General features: G+C 44.5%; 1 protein-coding gene across 5 annotated transcripts in view; it reads right to left on the reverse strand.

Moving 5' to 3' along the window:
* Positions 1–16,880, reverse strand: part of THRB (thyroid hormone receptor beta) — a 344,635-nt gene extending 327,755 nt beyond the window's left edge. For 4 of the 5 annotated variants that reach the window (XM_044293323.1, XM_044293324.1, XM_044293320.1 and 1 more), the window contains exon 1: positions 16,761–16,880. The gene's annotated coding sequence lies outside the window, so the exon portion shown is untranslated. Of the gene's footprint in view, positions 1–13,840; positions 13,965–16,760 lie in introns of those variants that run through there. The other variant, XM_044293321.1, reaches the window with a different exon arrangement.
* Positions 16,881–17,527: the final 647 nt, after the last annotated feature.

The raw sequence follows: 17,527 nt of genomic DNA on the forward strand, positions 1-17,527 counted from the left end.
GTGACCACAAAGTAATAACCTTCCAATTATCATTCAAAAGAGCGTTTCTACAAGGAGGAACAAAAATACCGAACTTCAAAAAAGCTAAATTTAGCCAACTAAGAGAGGCCATAGGCCTAACTAAATGGGATAACGTCCTCACAAATAAAAATACAGCCACAAAATGGGATATCTTTAAAAGCATCCTAAAATCTCATTGTGAGAGGTACATACCGTATGGGAATAAAAGGTTAAGGAACAAAAAGAAACCAATGTGGATAAACAGAACTGTAAAGAAAGCAATAAATGACAAAAAGAAAGCATATAAAACACTAAAACAGGAAGGTAGCACGGAAGCACTGAAAAACTATAAGGAAAAAAATAGAACATGTAAAAAACAAATAAAAGCGGCCAAACTAGAGACTGAGAGATTAATTGCCAAAGAGAGTAAAACTAACCCTAAAATGTTCTTCAATTATATAAATGTTAAAAAGTATAAATCTGAAGGTGTCGGCCCGTTAAAGAGTAATGAGGGGGGAGTCGCAGAGAGCGACGAGGAGAAAGCAAAGCTGTTAAATATTTTTTTCTCCAATGTATTCACTGAGGAAAATAAACTGTCAGATGACATGCCGAATGTTGAAATAAATTCCCCATTAAAAGTGTCCTGTCTGACCCAGGAAGAAGTGCAACAGCGACTTAAAAAGATTAAAATAGACAAATCGCCAGGACCGGATGGCATACACCCCCGTATCCTAAGGGAATTAAGTAATGTCATAGCCAGACCCTTATTTCTGATATTTGCAGATTCTATATTGACAGGGAATGTCCCACAGGATTGGAGCATGGGAAATGTGGTGCCAATATTCAAAAAGGGTCCAAAAACAGAGCCTGGAAACTATAGGCCGGTAAGTTTAACATCTGTTGTGGGTAAACTTTTTGATGGTTTTCTGAGAGATGCTATGTTAGAGCATCTTAACAGAAATAAGCAAATAACGCCATATCAGCATGGCTTTGTGAGGGATCGATCATGTCAAACAAATTTAATCAGTTTCTATGAGGAGGTAAGTTCTAGACTTGACAGCGGCGAATCAATGGATGTCATATATCTGGACTTCTCCAAAGCATTTGACACTGTACCACATAAAAGGTTAGTATATAAAATGAGAATGCTCGGACTGGGAGAAAACGTCTGTAATTGGGTAAGTAACTGGCTCAATGATAGAAAATAGAGGGTGGTTATTAATGGTAAATACTCAGATTGGGTCACTGTCACTAGTGGGGTACCTCAGGGGTCAGTATTAGGCCCTATTCTCTTCAATATATTTATTAATGATCTTGTAGAAGGCTTGCATAGTAAAATATCAATTTTTGCAGATGACACTAAACTGTGTAAAGTAATTAACACTGATGAGGACAGTATACTACTACAGAGGGATCTGGATAGATTGGAGGCTTGGGCAGATAAGTGGCAGATGAGGTTTAACACTGACAAATGTAAAGTTATGCACATGGGAAGGAATAATGCAAGTCACCCGTACTTATTAAATGGTAAAACACTCGGTAACACTGACATGGAAAAAGATCTAGGAATTTTAATAAACAGCAAACTAAGCTGCAAAAAACAGTGTTAGGCAGCTGCTGCCAAGGCCAATAAGATAATGGGTTGCATCAAAAGAGGCATAGATGCCCGTGATGAGAACATAGTCCTATGACTTTACAAATCATTAGTCAGACCACACATGGAGTACTGTGTACAGTTCTGGGCTCCAGTGAACAAGGCAGACATAGCAGAGCTGGAGAAGGTCCAGAGGAGGGCAACTAAAGTAATAACTGGAATGGGGCAACTACAGTACCCTGAAAGATTATCAAAATTAGGGTTATTCACTTTAGAAAAAAGACGACTGAGAGGAGATCTAATTAATATGTATAAATATATCAGGGGTCAGTACAGAGATCTATCCCGTCATCTATTTATTCCCAGGACGGTGACTGTGACGAGGGGACATCCTCTGCGTCTGGAGGAAAGAAGGTTTGTACACAAACATAGAAGAGGATTCTTTACGGTAAGAGCAGTGAGACTATGGAACTCTCTGCCTGAGGAGGTGGTGATGGTGAGTACAATAAAGGAATTCAAAAGGGGCCTGGATGTATTTCTGGAGCGTAATAATATTACAGGCTATAGCTACTAGAGAGATATCGTTGATCCAGGGATTTATTCTGATTGCCTGATTGGAGTCGGGAAGGAATTTTTATTCCCCTAAAGTGAGGAAAATTGGCTTCTACCTCACAGGGGTTTTTTGCCTTCCTCTGGATCAACTTGCAGGATGACAGGCCGAACTGGATGGACAAATGTCTTTTTTCGGCCTTATGTACTATGTTACTATGTTACTATGTTACGTGCAACTTCACATTTTAGCAGGTCTGACTACAGATTACTGATTGGTGCACTAAGTATTGTCATTGCTGTCTTCTCATTGGCGAACAAGCAAGAAGCAGAGAGGAATCATGTGTTCAGATGGAAAAAAATGGCGAATATTTGATAGAACGAATATATAGCACTATATTCGCGATAAAAATTCACTATTCGAATATTTGTGCTCAACATTAGTTGGCAGCACATCGCCCTGTGCAAACAAGGGATGCTCTGCCAACAAACAAGAGAACAATAGTAGTACCCCATACATCTCCGATTATTACTCCAAGTGAATGCAGCTAAAAAGTGGGTAAGGATCAGAAGTAAATGTTCATAGGTCGTTCCCGATCATTGACCTTAAAAGGGCCCTGTACCATGGTCTGCAGGCTATTATCAGAGCGGAGCGATGGCCGGAAAGCAGCTATCAATATCACATCGCTGCTCTTCCTGCTCCCACTCTGCTAAAGCCTCAAATACTATAGATTTTACCAAGGAGCCGGCGGAGGTGACAGGTCAAACACCCCCAGAGATTCCAGTCACAGACTAAAATACTAAGCTGTTTGCTTTAAAAACCCTTCCAGACCCATGTATGCCAGCCATGCCTTAGAAGAGCAGCGCTGATACAGACAGGGGCAGCAATATTCCAGCTTGTACGGCCAGAGGGAAATCTGTACTCCTGCACTTTAATGCTGATGACACACATCGGTGGACTTGTCTTCTGCTCTCTAAACCTCATTGAAGGTCTATCAGCTGTTTTTGCTGCATTGTTCTCTCAGGAACTATAATTCACCTTCTCTAAAACTAGGCTTCTTCTGTTTCCTCATTCTTCTTAAACACCTAATCCAGATGTGTTCATTTCTGTGAGCAACACTAGCATCCTTTCTAAACCCCAGGCATCATGTCTGGAAGTTCTACTTGATTTCAAAACCATCCTTTATTACAGGGATGGCCAACCTGAGGCTCTCCAGCTGTTGCAAAACTACAAATCCCAGCATGCCAAGACTGCCTACAGCTATCAGCCTACAGTAGGGCATGGTGGGAGTTGTAGTTTTACAACAGCTGGAGAGCCACAGGTTGGCCATCCCTGCTTTATTACATTCAGTTCACTGAGAAATCCTGTCAACTTCACCTAAAGAATATATCCCACATTTGTCCTCTCCTCACTATTGACACTAATCTTGGCCACAGTCATTTCTTGTATAATAATCTTGATATAAATATTAATAATCTTCATATAAATGCCTTGGCTCTGCTACTAAACTAAAGAAATTTCTACAATGCTGCACCTTCGGCCAAACCCACAAATTTTGACAGGACGGCCAACCATAATGCGTATGGGGGCCTCCTGACTCTCCTTCCACAACAAATGTCAGGGTAGATAAGGACTGAAATCCAACTGGCCATTCCTTTTGTTCAGGGAGATAAGCTTCCGTCAGAGGTGCCCAGCAGCAGCCTATTCCCCTCTAGTCGGGTCAAGCATGTACGTGTAGGAGGGGGTCAGAACGAGATACCTTGTTCGAGTGATAGACTCCTAAAATGTGTGGCCAGCTTAGGTTTCTTCTCTTTTCTCTACAGTACCTTGAAACAGTATTCATAATCCTTGACCTTTTCCACATTTCTTTATGTTACACCCAAAAACTTAAATGTATTTTAGGCTTCTTTCACATTGGCGTTAGGCTTGTCCAGCAGGCTGTACCGGATCCATACTAATGCTTGCACAAGTGTGCTGCTGGAAGTCTGGCCGGGCCCCATTCACTATAATGGGGACAGGGGCAGGAGATGCGGCGGCAGCACGGCAAACATGCCGAGAGCCAGCCAGACAAATACCGCAGCACCCTCAGATGTTTGATGACACCTTCCAAAAAGGAACACTAATCTGAATAAGCAAAATAAACAATTTGACTCACATATAACCAAGAGGTCAGGGCTTGGCGGGCCCAGCTTCCTTCGCAGATTGGGTCTGCAACCAGACATGATTGCGAGGAAACATATACAGTTACATCAGATACATACAGATTTTCAAAGTGTCATAAAAATGACAGTATATATTGTGGCAATTAGCTCTGTAACCGTGGGCAAATGGGATCAAATGAAGTCAGAGACAAGGACATAGAAGTCCATTTCAAACAGGGCTTTGTCTGGTTTTTATTTTGCTGCACACAATAAACCTCCAGCGTTTACATTCAGGACCAAAATCTCAACCACTGCTAACTTAAACACATGAGCTTCCCTGACGATACGAGTGGCTTTCTACCAGACACACGCGAACAAAATGACATTAACATGTGTTACCTCACACCAGGAGTAAATGTCCACTTTGAGGCTAGAAATGTCAGTAACAGTCTCTCCAGACAGGTTCTGTCTCATCAGACAGCTCTCTTTCTCTAGAGCACACCTTGCACATTAATAATAGTCCAGTAATGAGCTGGACTGTGTTACAAAGAGTACTTGTACCTACTACCAACCTGCTTATCATTCCATAAAAACCTAGGCCCGAAAGAGAACTTACCATATCCATTAGCAAACTACTCTTTGCTAGGAACAGTCGGCTTTCCAGGATTCATTTTTATCTCATCCAGCTTTCCCTGGAGGAGCTACATACTTTCTGGATCCCCAATCATGATTCCAGCGATATTGCACTTACCAAAGTGATAATAAATAAAAATAAATACACCGCAGCACTTCCAATAGGTGAAAATAGTGGGATCCTTTATTCCCCCATGCAACGTTTCGATCCACTTGCTGGGACCATTTTCAAGCGAAAAATGGTCCCAGCAAGTGGATCGAAACGTTGCATGGGGGAATAAAGGATCCCACTATTTTCACCTATTGGAAGTGCTGCGGTGTATTTATTTGTATATATATATCTCAATCACGTCTGTCCTCAGATGACTCACTATGGCTTGTTCTTTTCTTACTAACAGGTTATTTGGCATTATAAAGCGACTGTAAAGGTACTTTTGTGTAAGCTGTCATACTGTATATAGGGAGTGTACTGTTTTCTGATGAAATACAAAGACTAATAAATGAATGAGAAACTGCGTGAGCGCCATAAATGATCGCAGAGTTTTACAAGGTAATATATGTGATAAACTCAGTGGCCCTGCATAACCCTTCCACTGATATAAAGGGGTTCTCAAAGTTAAATGAATACGTCCCCAGCAAAAGTCATACTGCCCGCTTTTCTCCCTGCAGCTTCCAGCTTCATGCTCCGATCCTGCAGCTCTGATGTCCTTTTCCTGGCTGCATCGGTGACGTTCCAGGCACAGCCGGTCACCGTGCAGCCAATCCCTGACTTCAGCAGTATACAGCCACTGAGATGGTGTGCATTGAACGTCACCACTGCGGCCAGGACCGGAGCATGACACAGTGGTAAGTGAGAAGAATTTAGGGCCATTCTGCAAATTATAAAACATGTCCTACTCTTGTCCATTTGCTTTCAAGAACTGAGCAAAGTGTGGGCTGCACGTGGCCGGAATTTGTATTATTAGGATCTCCGGTTTGCGGACATTACGGTCATGCGCATGAGACCCTAAAAGTAATGTTCCCTAAAGGGACTAAAAAGTGAATATTAATAGCAGGGGGTTTAATATTTTTAATCAAGAATATTTGCAAAAGTTTGTTGGTTTTTATTTTACATACACTGGAGCAATAAAAACACATTGGACATAACTAGGGGTGCATCCAGCCTTTCTGCTGCCTGAGGCGAAAACTGAAATGACGCCTGCCCCCCATGCCAAATTCTCAACCTAACCCCTTCCCTTTAGCCTTAGGGCTGTTTCACATGAGCGGCTGCCGTGCGTGACATCCGCTCCGTGAATGACAGCCAAGACCCGATGCAGGACTGCAGAAGCACGGAGCAGTAACATGACTGATGATGCTCCGTGCCTCTCTGTGACCTCTTTACTACGAAATCACAGCGAGATAAAGTTGTCACTCTGATTTCATAGTAAAGAGATCACAGAGAGGCACGGAGCATCATCAGTCATGTTAATGCTCCGTGCCTCTGCAGTCTGCATCGGGTCTTGGCTGTCATTCATGGAGCGGATGTGAAACAGCCCTTACTGTTAAAGGGGTTGTCCGGGTTCAGAGCTGAACCCAGACATGCCCTTATTTTCACCCAGGCAGCCCCCCTGAGACTAGCATCGGAGCATCTCATGCTCCGATGCGCTCCCTTGCCCTGCGCTAGATCAGGGCACGGGTTCTTTTGCTTTCAATAACACACTGCTGGGCGGAAACTTCAGTTTGTTTGGTGAAGTCACCGGCTCTGATGGGCGGGCACCGGGGTTTCTGGCAGCCCCATGGAGAGCCCCGTTCATCACCGGATCTCCAAAAAATGTCATTGCCCTGCGTGATTTAGCGCAGGGCAAAGGAGAGCATCGGAGCATGAACTGCTCCAATGCTCAAGTCAGGGGGGCTGCTTGGGTGAAAATAGAGGGATGTCCGGGCTCAGCTCTGAACCAAGACAACCCCTTTAAAGGCATGCTTGGAAAACATTACATATAGTGCTACAAAACCTTCTGGTTAATATAGCGATACTGTTCAATATGCAGACATGAACGCTTCCACAACTAAAGCACTCAATGCCCAAGGCCTTTCCGCTGCCCCCCACTTGTCCCTACCTGAGGCAATCGCCTCACCTCGCCTCATTGGCGGTGCACCCCTGGAAACAACCTTTAAGAAATGTTAACGCAGTTTGGCACTCTTTAGAAGCAAGACCTGCACGACTGTTCCGTATACTGTATTAGAATTAATTGCTGACTACAGTTACTGCCGAACACAGACGCCGCTTCCCTTGTTTGAGTAATAATTACCAGGCTGTCATTAATCAAACACAAGAAATGATGTATGTTAATGATGTAATGAGAACCATTAACCCTCATCAGCTGCAAGGCAATATCTCGTATAAACCAGCTGAAGTTTATAGGAGCCATCCTTACTGGTTCCAGTATCATCTTCTGCAGATTCACACACCTCCCTCATTGTTCACTGGGTTTCTCCTGAGGTGGCGTTTTTCCTGACATTTTTTTTTTTTTAATGTTGGCCTCAGGTGTTTGATTTAAAGCCAACAGGGAAATATAAAATGTTACATTTTGCTGAGTTTTTACTCAGTTCTGGTCTTTGGGTCAGCGGCATGTTACTTCTTACAAGCGGACTGTTACTGGATTCTCTGTCGACAGGACTTTCTTTTCCGTCCTGCATAACGGAAACCAGACGGATCCGCTCTGCTTGCCCACAGACTTGTGTTAGGAAGGATCAGAACTGAATGCCTCTTAAAGACTTCCGTTTTGATTTTCGTCTTATGAATTCCATTATTTTCCGTTACAACCATGTTATAACGGAAAGCAATAACGGAATTCATAACGGTGATGTGAACCCGCCCTTACTAAGTCGTGAGCTGCTGTTTTTGTGGCTCACAATTTGTTTTGGTCCTTTAAGGTCAGACACAGATGACTGAGTTCAATGCCCGAAACACGCTGCGTGTGTAAAAGAGCGATTTCCCGCTAAGGCCTCGGCATCTCTGTCGCATGCACCAACCCATCTACACTACGTGCAGAATTATTAGGCGAATGAGTATTTTGACCACATCATCCTCTTTATGCATGTTGTCTTACTCCAAGCTGTATAGGCTCGAAAGCCTACTACCAATTAAGCATATTAGGTGATGTGCATCTCTGTAATGAGAAGGGGTGTGGTCTAATGACATCAACACCCTATATCAGGTGTGCATAATTATTAGGCAACTTCCTTTCCTTTGGCACAATGGGTCAAAAGAAGGACTTGACAGGCTCAGAAAAGTCAAAAATAGTGAGATATCTTGCAGAGGGATGCAGCACTCTTAAAATTGCAAAGCTTCTGAAGCGTGATCATCGAACAATCAAGCGTTTCATTCAAAATAGTCAACAGGGTCGCAAGAAGCGTGTGGAAAAACCAAGGCGCAAAATAACTGCCCATGAACTGAGAAAATTCAAGCGTGCAGCTGCCAAGATGCCACTTGCCACCAGTTTGGCCATATTTCAGAGCTGCAACATCACTGGAGTGCCCAAAAGCACAAGGTGTGCAATACTCAGAGACATGGCCAAGGTAAGAAAGGCTGAAAGACGACCACCACTGAACAAGACACATAAGCTGAAACGTCAAGACTGGGCCAAGAAATATCTCAAGACTGATTTTTCTAAGGTTTTATGGACTGATGAAATGAGAGTGAGTCTTGATGGGCCAGATGGCTGGATTGGTAAAGGGCAGAGAGCTCCAGTCCGACTCAGACGCCAGCAAGGTGGAGGTGGAGTACTGGTTTGGGCTGGTATCATCAAAGATGAGCTTGTGGGGCCTTTTTGGGTTGAGGATGGAGTCAAGCTCAACTCCCAGTCCTACTGCCAGTTTCTGGAAGACACCTTCTTCAAGCAGTGGTACAGGAAGAAGTCTGCAAGGTAAGAAAAACATGATTTTCATGCAGGACAATGCTCCATCACACGCGTCCAAGTATTCCACAACGTGGCTGGCAAGAAAGGGTATAAAAGAAGAAAATCTAATGACATGGCCTCCTTGTTCACCTGATCTGAACCCCATTGAGAACCTGTGGTCCATCATCAAATGTGAGATTTACAAGGAGGGAAAACAGTACACCTCTCTGAACAGTGTCTGGGAGGCTGTGGTTGCTGCTGCACGCAATGTTGATGGTGAACAGATCAAAACACTGACAGAATCCATGGATGGCAGGCTTTTGAGTGTCCTTGCAAAGAAAGGTGGCTATATTGGTCACTGATTTGTTTTTGTTTTGTTTTTGAATGTCATAAATGTATATTTGTGAATGTTGAGATGTTATATTGGTTTCACTGGTAAAAATAAATAATTGAAATGGGTATATATTTGTTTTTTGTTAAGTTGCCTAATAATTATGTACAGTAATAGTCACCTGCACACACAGATATCCCCCTAAAATAGCTAAAACTAAAAACAAACTAAAAACTACTTCCAAAAATATTCAGCTTTGATATTAATGAGTTTTTTGGGTTCATTGAGAACATGGTTGTTGTTCAATAATAAAATTAATCCTCAAAAATACAACTTGCCTAATAATTCTGCACTCCCTGTATACTAGTTGTGCTTCGGGAGCTGCCTGCCTCTCCCTTAGGCCCCCTTCACAAGGGCGTCGCGGGTGAGGGCCGGATGCGTTCAGGGTGTACGCAATTGCAGTCACTTTTGTCTGCAATTGCGTACGATGTTCAGATTTTTTTGCGCGAGTGCAATGTGTTTTGCGCGCGCGTGAGAAAAAAATGAATTTGGTACCCAGACCCAAACCCGGACTTCTTCAATGGGTTAGGTCTATTTCACACTGGCGGGCCGCAATGCACGAGCACAGTCCGTGGGGAAGCCGCAGCGGATCGCAGACCCATGTATTGCAGCCCGCATTTTGCGGTATCGTCTTCTTTTAGGACCTGTAAAAGGACCTTTGATGACATAATCGCGCTCACCACGTGGTGAGCGTGGTGCCATCAGCGCAGGTCTTGCTGAAGATTGACGTCACCACGCTCACCACGTGGCGAGCGCGATTACGTCATCAAAGGTCCTTTTGCAGGTCCTGTAAGAAGAAGAAGAAAGAAGAAGATGCCGGCTGCGCGATCAAGTGGATGAGGCGAGTTAATTTTTATTTATTTTTTAACCCCTCAATCGACATTTTAGTAAACATTCTGTATTAAGAATGCTATTATTTTCCCTTATAACCATGTTATAGGGGAAAATAATACAGTGAATAGACTTTAATGGGGTCCGGGGTTGCTCATCCCTATCATCTCCTAGCAACCATGAGTGAAAATCGCACCGCATCCGCACTTGCTTGCGATTTTCATGCATCCACATTCATTTCTATGGGGCCTGCGTTGTGTGAAAAACGCAGAATATAGAGCATGCTGCGATTTTCACGCAACGCACAAGTGATGCGTGAAAATCACCGCTCATCTGCACAGCCCCATTGAAGTGAATGGGTCCGGATTCAGTGCGGGTGCAATGTGTTCACCTCATGCATTGCACCCGCGCTGAATTCTCACCCGTGTGAAAGGGACCTAACTAGAGCACAGATCACCTCTGTGTTGAGTCGGTGGTTTTCATGGACCCCTAGACTATAATGGATGCGCATGTTTGGTCAGCATCATGGACCAAAGTAGTAGATGTCTCCACTGTTTTCCCACTAACCCGAGGTCAGTGGAAAAACAAGGATGTTTGAATAGTCACATTAAAATCAATAGATACATGAGCTGTCTATGGAGAACGTGGACAGAACATGTCCATGATTTACTGACGTGTAAAAGAGGCCTCAGTAAGATATTTTTTAGGCTCCACTGTTGTCGGCCATGCAGCTGATCCAACACTGCTTCGTGTGTCCGTTTATATAACGCAGATGCCTAATAAACACTTTTAACAGGTAAATTGGTAAGCATAGCATTTATTGCATTCTTACATCGTTGGTTTAAAAAAACCTGTGTCAGATTGATGACAAATACCACAAAAATAATCCTATTATTCGCCTATGGTGGGGGGGGGGGGGGGTCTCTTAGTCCTCATCCTCTAAGCCAAGGAGGTAAGCAGAAGTTTAAAAGGGCATCTGTCAGCAGATTTGTACCTATGACACCGACTGACCTGTTCCATGTGCACTTGGCAGCTGAAGGCTTCTGTGTTGGCCCCATGTACATGTGTGTCTGCATTGCTGAGAGTTTTAAAATATGCAAATGAGCCTCTAGGAGCAACGGGGGCGTTGCTGTTACACCTAGAAGCTCATTTACATATATTAAAAAATCATTTTTCTCAGCAATGCGGACACATATGAACATGGGACCAACACAGATGCCTTCAGCTGCCAAGTGCACATGTAAAACAGGTCAGCCGGTGTCATAGGTACAAGTCTGCTGACAGATGCCCTTTAAAGGGTTTCTATCACTTCGCTGCACATATTTAGCTGTCAGACACTAGCGATCCGCTAGTGTCTGCTCTGCCCAACCATCCTAATATAATTGCTTTTGGGGCAGCCGTTTTGCTAAAAAAAGAACTTTTATTAATATGCTAATGAACCTCTAGGTGCTATGGGGGCGTCATTAGCACCTAGAGGCTCCGTCTACCTTCAGAAACTGCCGCCGCCCAGCGCGTCCCTCCAGCCCGCCCATCTCCTCCTGAATGCGATCCTCCTTGAGAGCGCCTGTATTCGGCGCATGCGCAGTGAATGTCTGACCGCTTCCTTGCTCAGACATCTCCACTGCGCCTGCGCGATGACGCCATAGTGCTCCGAGGAACAGGCGCAGTGGAGATGTCTGAGCAGGGAAGCTGTCACATTCACTGGGCATGCGCCGAATACAGGCGCTCACAAGGAGGATCGCATTCAGGAGGAGATGGGCGGGCTGGAGGGACGCGCTGGGCGGCGGCAGTTTCTGAAGGTAGACGGAGCCTCTAGGTGCTAATGACGCCCCCATAGCACCTAGAGGCTCATTAGCATATTAATAAAAGTTCTTTTTTTAGCAAAACGGCTGCCCCAAAAGCAATTATATTAGGATGGTTGGGCAGAGCAGACACTAGCGGATCGCTAGTGTCTGACAGCTAAATATGTGCAGCGAAGTGATAGAAACCCTTTAATACTGGGAAACGGTCACGCTTATGCACAGCTTTCTACCCTACAATCTATGGGAGTTATGGAAAAAAGTGAGCTAGTGTGAAGACCTCCACATCTGGCCTCCCCCTGTGTGCGGTCACAGTGACCGAACAGGACTGGTATCAGGCACTCGGACTGTCCCTTGCACTCCATCTATATTATTCTGGAGGTAAGGAAAGTCCTGTAAAGGGGCCGTCTCATCTCAGACACTGGGGGTAAATCACTAGGATATGCCTCCCTACTACTTTGCGGCGCTCTGTTCCCGATATAGGTGCGGGCCCCAGCGGTTGGACCCGCAACTATAAGACAATGGGGGCATATCCTAGTGATATGCTCCATTGTCTGAGATGAGACAGCCCCTTTAATTCAACTATAATCTACTGCCAGGGTCTACTGTTTCTGTCCAGTATATCATGGCATGATAATTGTTGTATACGGCATCTGAAAGGTGGCACTGGCATAAAGAATAGTCATCGGGATCCTTCCCTGAAAATGAGATTTCTGAGATTGCCAAATTATGAAGGATTCAAGTATTTGAACATTCAAAAGTCAGTACTAGGCAATACTTCTGCATTTGATGTAACGACTGCGTTTTTTTACATTGTTTTCCAGTATTACAGATGACACTTCCTAAATGAAGCAGAAAGACCAACAGTCCGGTGTCAGGACAGAAAGAACTGCCCCTATTGTTGTACTGTGCACAATGCAGGGGGAGGGCATCATGGCCACAGACTGGCATCAAGAACATTCCAGTCGGCCAGAGAAAGAATGGACCAGCCGCTCAACCACCAAAAGGAAGATCACAAAACGTGTTGCTTTTGTTCATTTAAGATGCTCTGTGCTGCTGTGACGTCCTGAAATCAGAACAGGAAATGTCTTAAGAATCTCTATCATGCAGCCTCAGGCCTATGGCCTAACCTCCAGTGGACTTTTCCCACACAGAAGATACATACAACATTTTTCATATTTTTTCTTCAAGCATAGCCGCCCTAGACAATCTGCTGGAAGAGTGAATATATCACGTGGACCGCGCAGGATTATAGTTGGCCGGGTGAACCCCTGGACCATCTTATGTGTATCCTCCCGACGACTGATATCAGGGGACATTGGGTTTAAACTGCCCGACCCTTTTCTTCTATGAGAAATAAGCTGCTGCCAGAGGTGCCTTATCCCCTCTCCCTTTAAAGGGGCTTGTCTCACTTCAGCAAGTGGCATTTATCATGTAGAGAAAGTTACTACAAGGCACTTCCTAATGTATTGTGATTGTCCATATTGCTTCCTTTGCTGACTGGATTAATTTTTTTAATCACATTATACACTGCTCGTTTCCATGGTTGCGACCACCCTGCAATCCATCAGTGGTGGTCGTGACTCGGCCTGTCTGGTGGCCAGTACTGCGGGAGTGCACATAGCCTAGTACTGTTTCCTATAGTGTGCAAGCACGACCACCACTGATGGATTGCAGGGTGGTCGTAACCATGGAAATGAGCAGTGTATAATGTGATGGAAAAATTTATCAAACAGCAAAGGAGGTAATATGGACAATCACAATACATTAGTAAGTGCCTTGTAGTAACTTTCTCTACATGATAAATGCCACTTACTGAAGTGAGACAAACCCTCTAAGTCCGTCAGGAGACACTTTCCCTTGGAAATGGAGTCTCAGACACTGCGTCACTGTTAAAAATAAATTACTTTTCTTTTGGCAGCAATTAAACAGCAATGAAATGAGCAACAGAAGCGATCACATGAGAAGGCAAATTCTCCAGCCTGCTGTTCAGGAACATAGCGACAGTGCCGGCTAATCCTACCGAGACCGCAGACCTGAAGAGCCTGCTGTAGACAAGGCCCAATGGAAGAGAGCAGGGAACCACAGCCACCGGAGTGGAAGCCCGAGGAGCGCAGGCCTGACGAGGTAGCAGATCCTGCAGTCTGTGAACTTCACAGCTGGCACAATGCCCATGAAGGGAGGGAGCGGGAGGGTGGACAGAACTGGGTTAGTTTACACAAAAATGTCTGCAATAAAAGACTGGCTGGCACGCTCTGCCATCCGACCTGTCTCCCTGCAATGTCTTCATCAAGAATGCAGGAATCTGCTCCGCCGGGAGAACAGGCTGTATCCTTCCGAAAAGCTAAAAGGGACTAAAAAAAACAAAAAAAACCCTCTCTCTTTCAGTTAATCCAAACATAATCCTTTCTGGCATCAGTGAACTGTTCACCCCTTCAGGACCAGCAGGGGACCCGGCTCGGGGTGCCTAGAAAGCGATGCCTATGACAGCTGACCATGGCTGAGCTACTCTGCAGCATGCTGACTGGTTCTACCTCTGACCTCATGACTCCTCCGCTGACATCATCGCAATAGCACCCAGGCTTGTAACTTGGCACCACCTCACCCCAATGACCAGACTTTTACTAAAAGGACATACAATGGCAAGGCAAACTTTGTGATCCAGAGGTCGGCATACATAATATACTGTGTATACTGCCCACGTATATAGCACTCACACATACCACCGCGGTGTACACAGAGTCTCATCTCCCCCATGAGGAACCTATCAGAATATTTTTAGCATTTTAAGACACACTGATATAAATGTCCTGGGTCTAAACACATCATATATAAGTAATGGCGTCATATAATATTCAGAGAGAAGAGATGACAAAACGTATGACACACATGAGAAGTCGATGGAACACGTATGACACACATAATAAGTGGATGGAACACGTATGACCCATATAAGAAGTAGATGGAACACGTATGACCCATATAGGAAGTAGATGGAACACGTATGACCCATATAGGAAGTAGATGGAACACGTATGACCCATATAAGTAGATGGAACACGTATGACACATAAAGGAAGTAGATGGAACACGTATGACCCATATAAGAAGTTGATGGAACACGTATGACCCATATAAGAAGTTGATGGAACACGTATGACCCATATAAGAAGTAGATGGAACATGTATGACCCATATAAGTAGATGGAACACGTATGACCCATATAAGAAGTAGATGGAACACGTAAGACACATAAGTAGATGGAACATGTATGACACATAGGAAGTAGATGGAACACGCATGACACATATAAGTAGATGGAACACATATGACACATATAAGTAGATGTAACACGTATGACACATATAAGTAGATGGAACATGTATGACCCATATAAGAAGTAGATGGAACACGTATGACACATATAGGAAGTAGATGGAACACGTATGACACATATAAGAAGTAGATGGAATAAATGACACATATAAGAAGTAGATGTAACACGTATGACACATATAAGTAGATGGAACATGTATGACCCATATAAGAAGTAGATGGAACACGTATAACACATATAGGAAGTAGATGGAACACGTATGACACATATAGGAAGTAGATGGAACACATATGACACATATAGGAAGTAGATGGAACACGTATGACACATAAGTAGACGGAACATGTATGATCCATATAGGAAGTAGATGGAACACGTATGACACATAAGTAGATGGAACATGAATGACCCATATAAGAAGTGGATGGAACAAATGACACATATAAGAAGTAGATGGAACACGTATGACACATAAGTAGACGGAACATGTATGATCCATATAGGAAGTAGATGGAACACGTATGACACATAAGTAGATGGAACATGAATGACCCATATAAGAAGTGGATGGAACAAATGACACATATAAGAAGTAGATGGAACACGTATGACACATAAGTAGATGGAACATGTATGATCCATATAAGAAGTAGATGGAACACGTATGACACATAAGAAGTAGATGGAACACGTATGACACATAAGTAGATGGAACACGTATGACACATATAAGAAGTGGATGGAACACTGTATGACACACATGAGAACTGAATGGAACACGTATGACACATATAAGAAGTAGATGGAACAAATGACACATAAGAAATGGATGGAACACGTATGACACAAATGAGAACTGAATGGAACAAATGACACATATAAGAAGTGGATGGAACACGTATGACACATATAAGAAGTGGATGGAACACGTATGACACATATAAGAAGTAGATGGAACACGTATGACACATATAAGTAGATGGAACATGTATGACACATATAAGTAGATGGAACATGTATGATCCATATAAGAAGTAGATGGAACACGTATAACACATATAGGAAGTAGATGGAACATGTATGACACATAAGTAGATGGAACATGTATGACACATAAGTAGATGGAACATGTATGACACATATAAGTAGATGGAACATGTATGACACATAAGTAGATGGAACATGTATGACACATAAGAAGTAGATGGAACACGTATGACACATATAAGAAGTAGATGGAACAAATGACACATATAAGAAGTAGATGGAACAAATGACACACATAAGAAGTAGATGGAACACGTATGACACATATAAGAAGTAGATGGAACACGTATGACACACATGAGAACGGAACATGTCAGCTGTCAGTAACATGCCAGCTGCTGCCTGCGGCTTCTCCTCTGCGCGCTACCAGGGCAGTCACATGACACACTGGCCGCATTAACCAGCTCAGCACATACATGTTTCCAGCGGCACAGACATAATGCAACTTTGACATGTGGAGAAGCAGGCAGAGCGCACAGTGCGCAGCCCGCGGAGCACCGCCTGTCCGGCCGGAGGACACGGAGCTGCACGGCGGGGTCAGTAAGGGAAAGCTCTCACCTGACAGTCCGAGGCACCGGCAGCGCAGGCGGCACAGGGAGGACAGCTCCACAGCTGATTCTGCAGCAGGGCGCCGAGCTCGTCCTCAGATGACCCAGCCTGGGGAGGACGAACAAGGAGAGGGAGGGCGGGAGTGTGAGGAGGAGGAGGCGGGCAGGCGGCAGCCTCTGCTTCCCATCAGCGCAGACATAGCTCGTGCGTACACAGGGAGGCAGCTCCGCTCTGCTACATGCTCTACAAGTGTGCGGCAGGGGCGCTGACATAGGCTGTCACGTGAGCAATGTCAGCTGGGAAATATGGAGACCGTCCGTCCAAAACCCCCATAGCAGTGTGTGGGTGACAGAACAGGGACCCCTGAACCCGCACTGTGCCAGCAGTCTCCTGAGACAGATGCCCATTCTACACATGAAGTACATGGAAGAATGTGTAAGGTTCCCTTTACAGATTTATATCCGCAACCAGGGGTGTAGCTAAAAGCTCATGGGCCCTGGTGCAAGAGTTCAGCTTGGGCCCCCCTTCCTTCAGTGCTTGTTGGCAAGGGGCAGGGGAGCACGTAGCCTTCCTGCTGCCAGAGGCAAACATTGAAAGGGCACCCCCTCATGCCAAATTCTTGACCTAACCCCTTCCCTTCAGTCAGAGGTGTAAGTTGACCAGCATGTACTTTCTATAATGCCAGTGTCTTATGTGGCACAAGGGTCTTTGGGCCCCTCAGGCTCCTGGGCCCGGTAGCGACTGCTACCTCTGCACCCCCTATAGCTACTCCCCTG

This window comes from Bufo gargarizans, chromosome 5 (assembly GCF_014858855.1).
Source record: "Bufo gargarizans isolate SCDJY-AF-19 chromosome 5, ASM1485885v1, whole genome shotgun sequence".
NCBI classification, from domain to species: domain Eukaryota; kingdom Metazoa; phylum Chordata; class Amphibia; order Anura; family Bufonidae; genus Bufo; species Bufo gargarizans.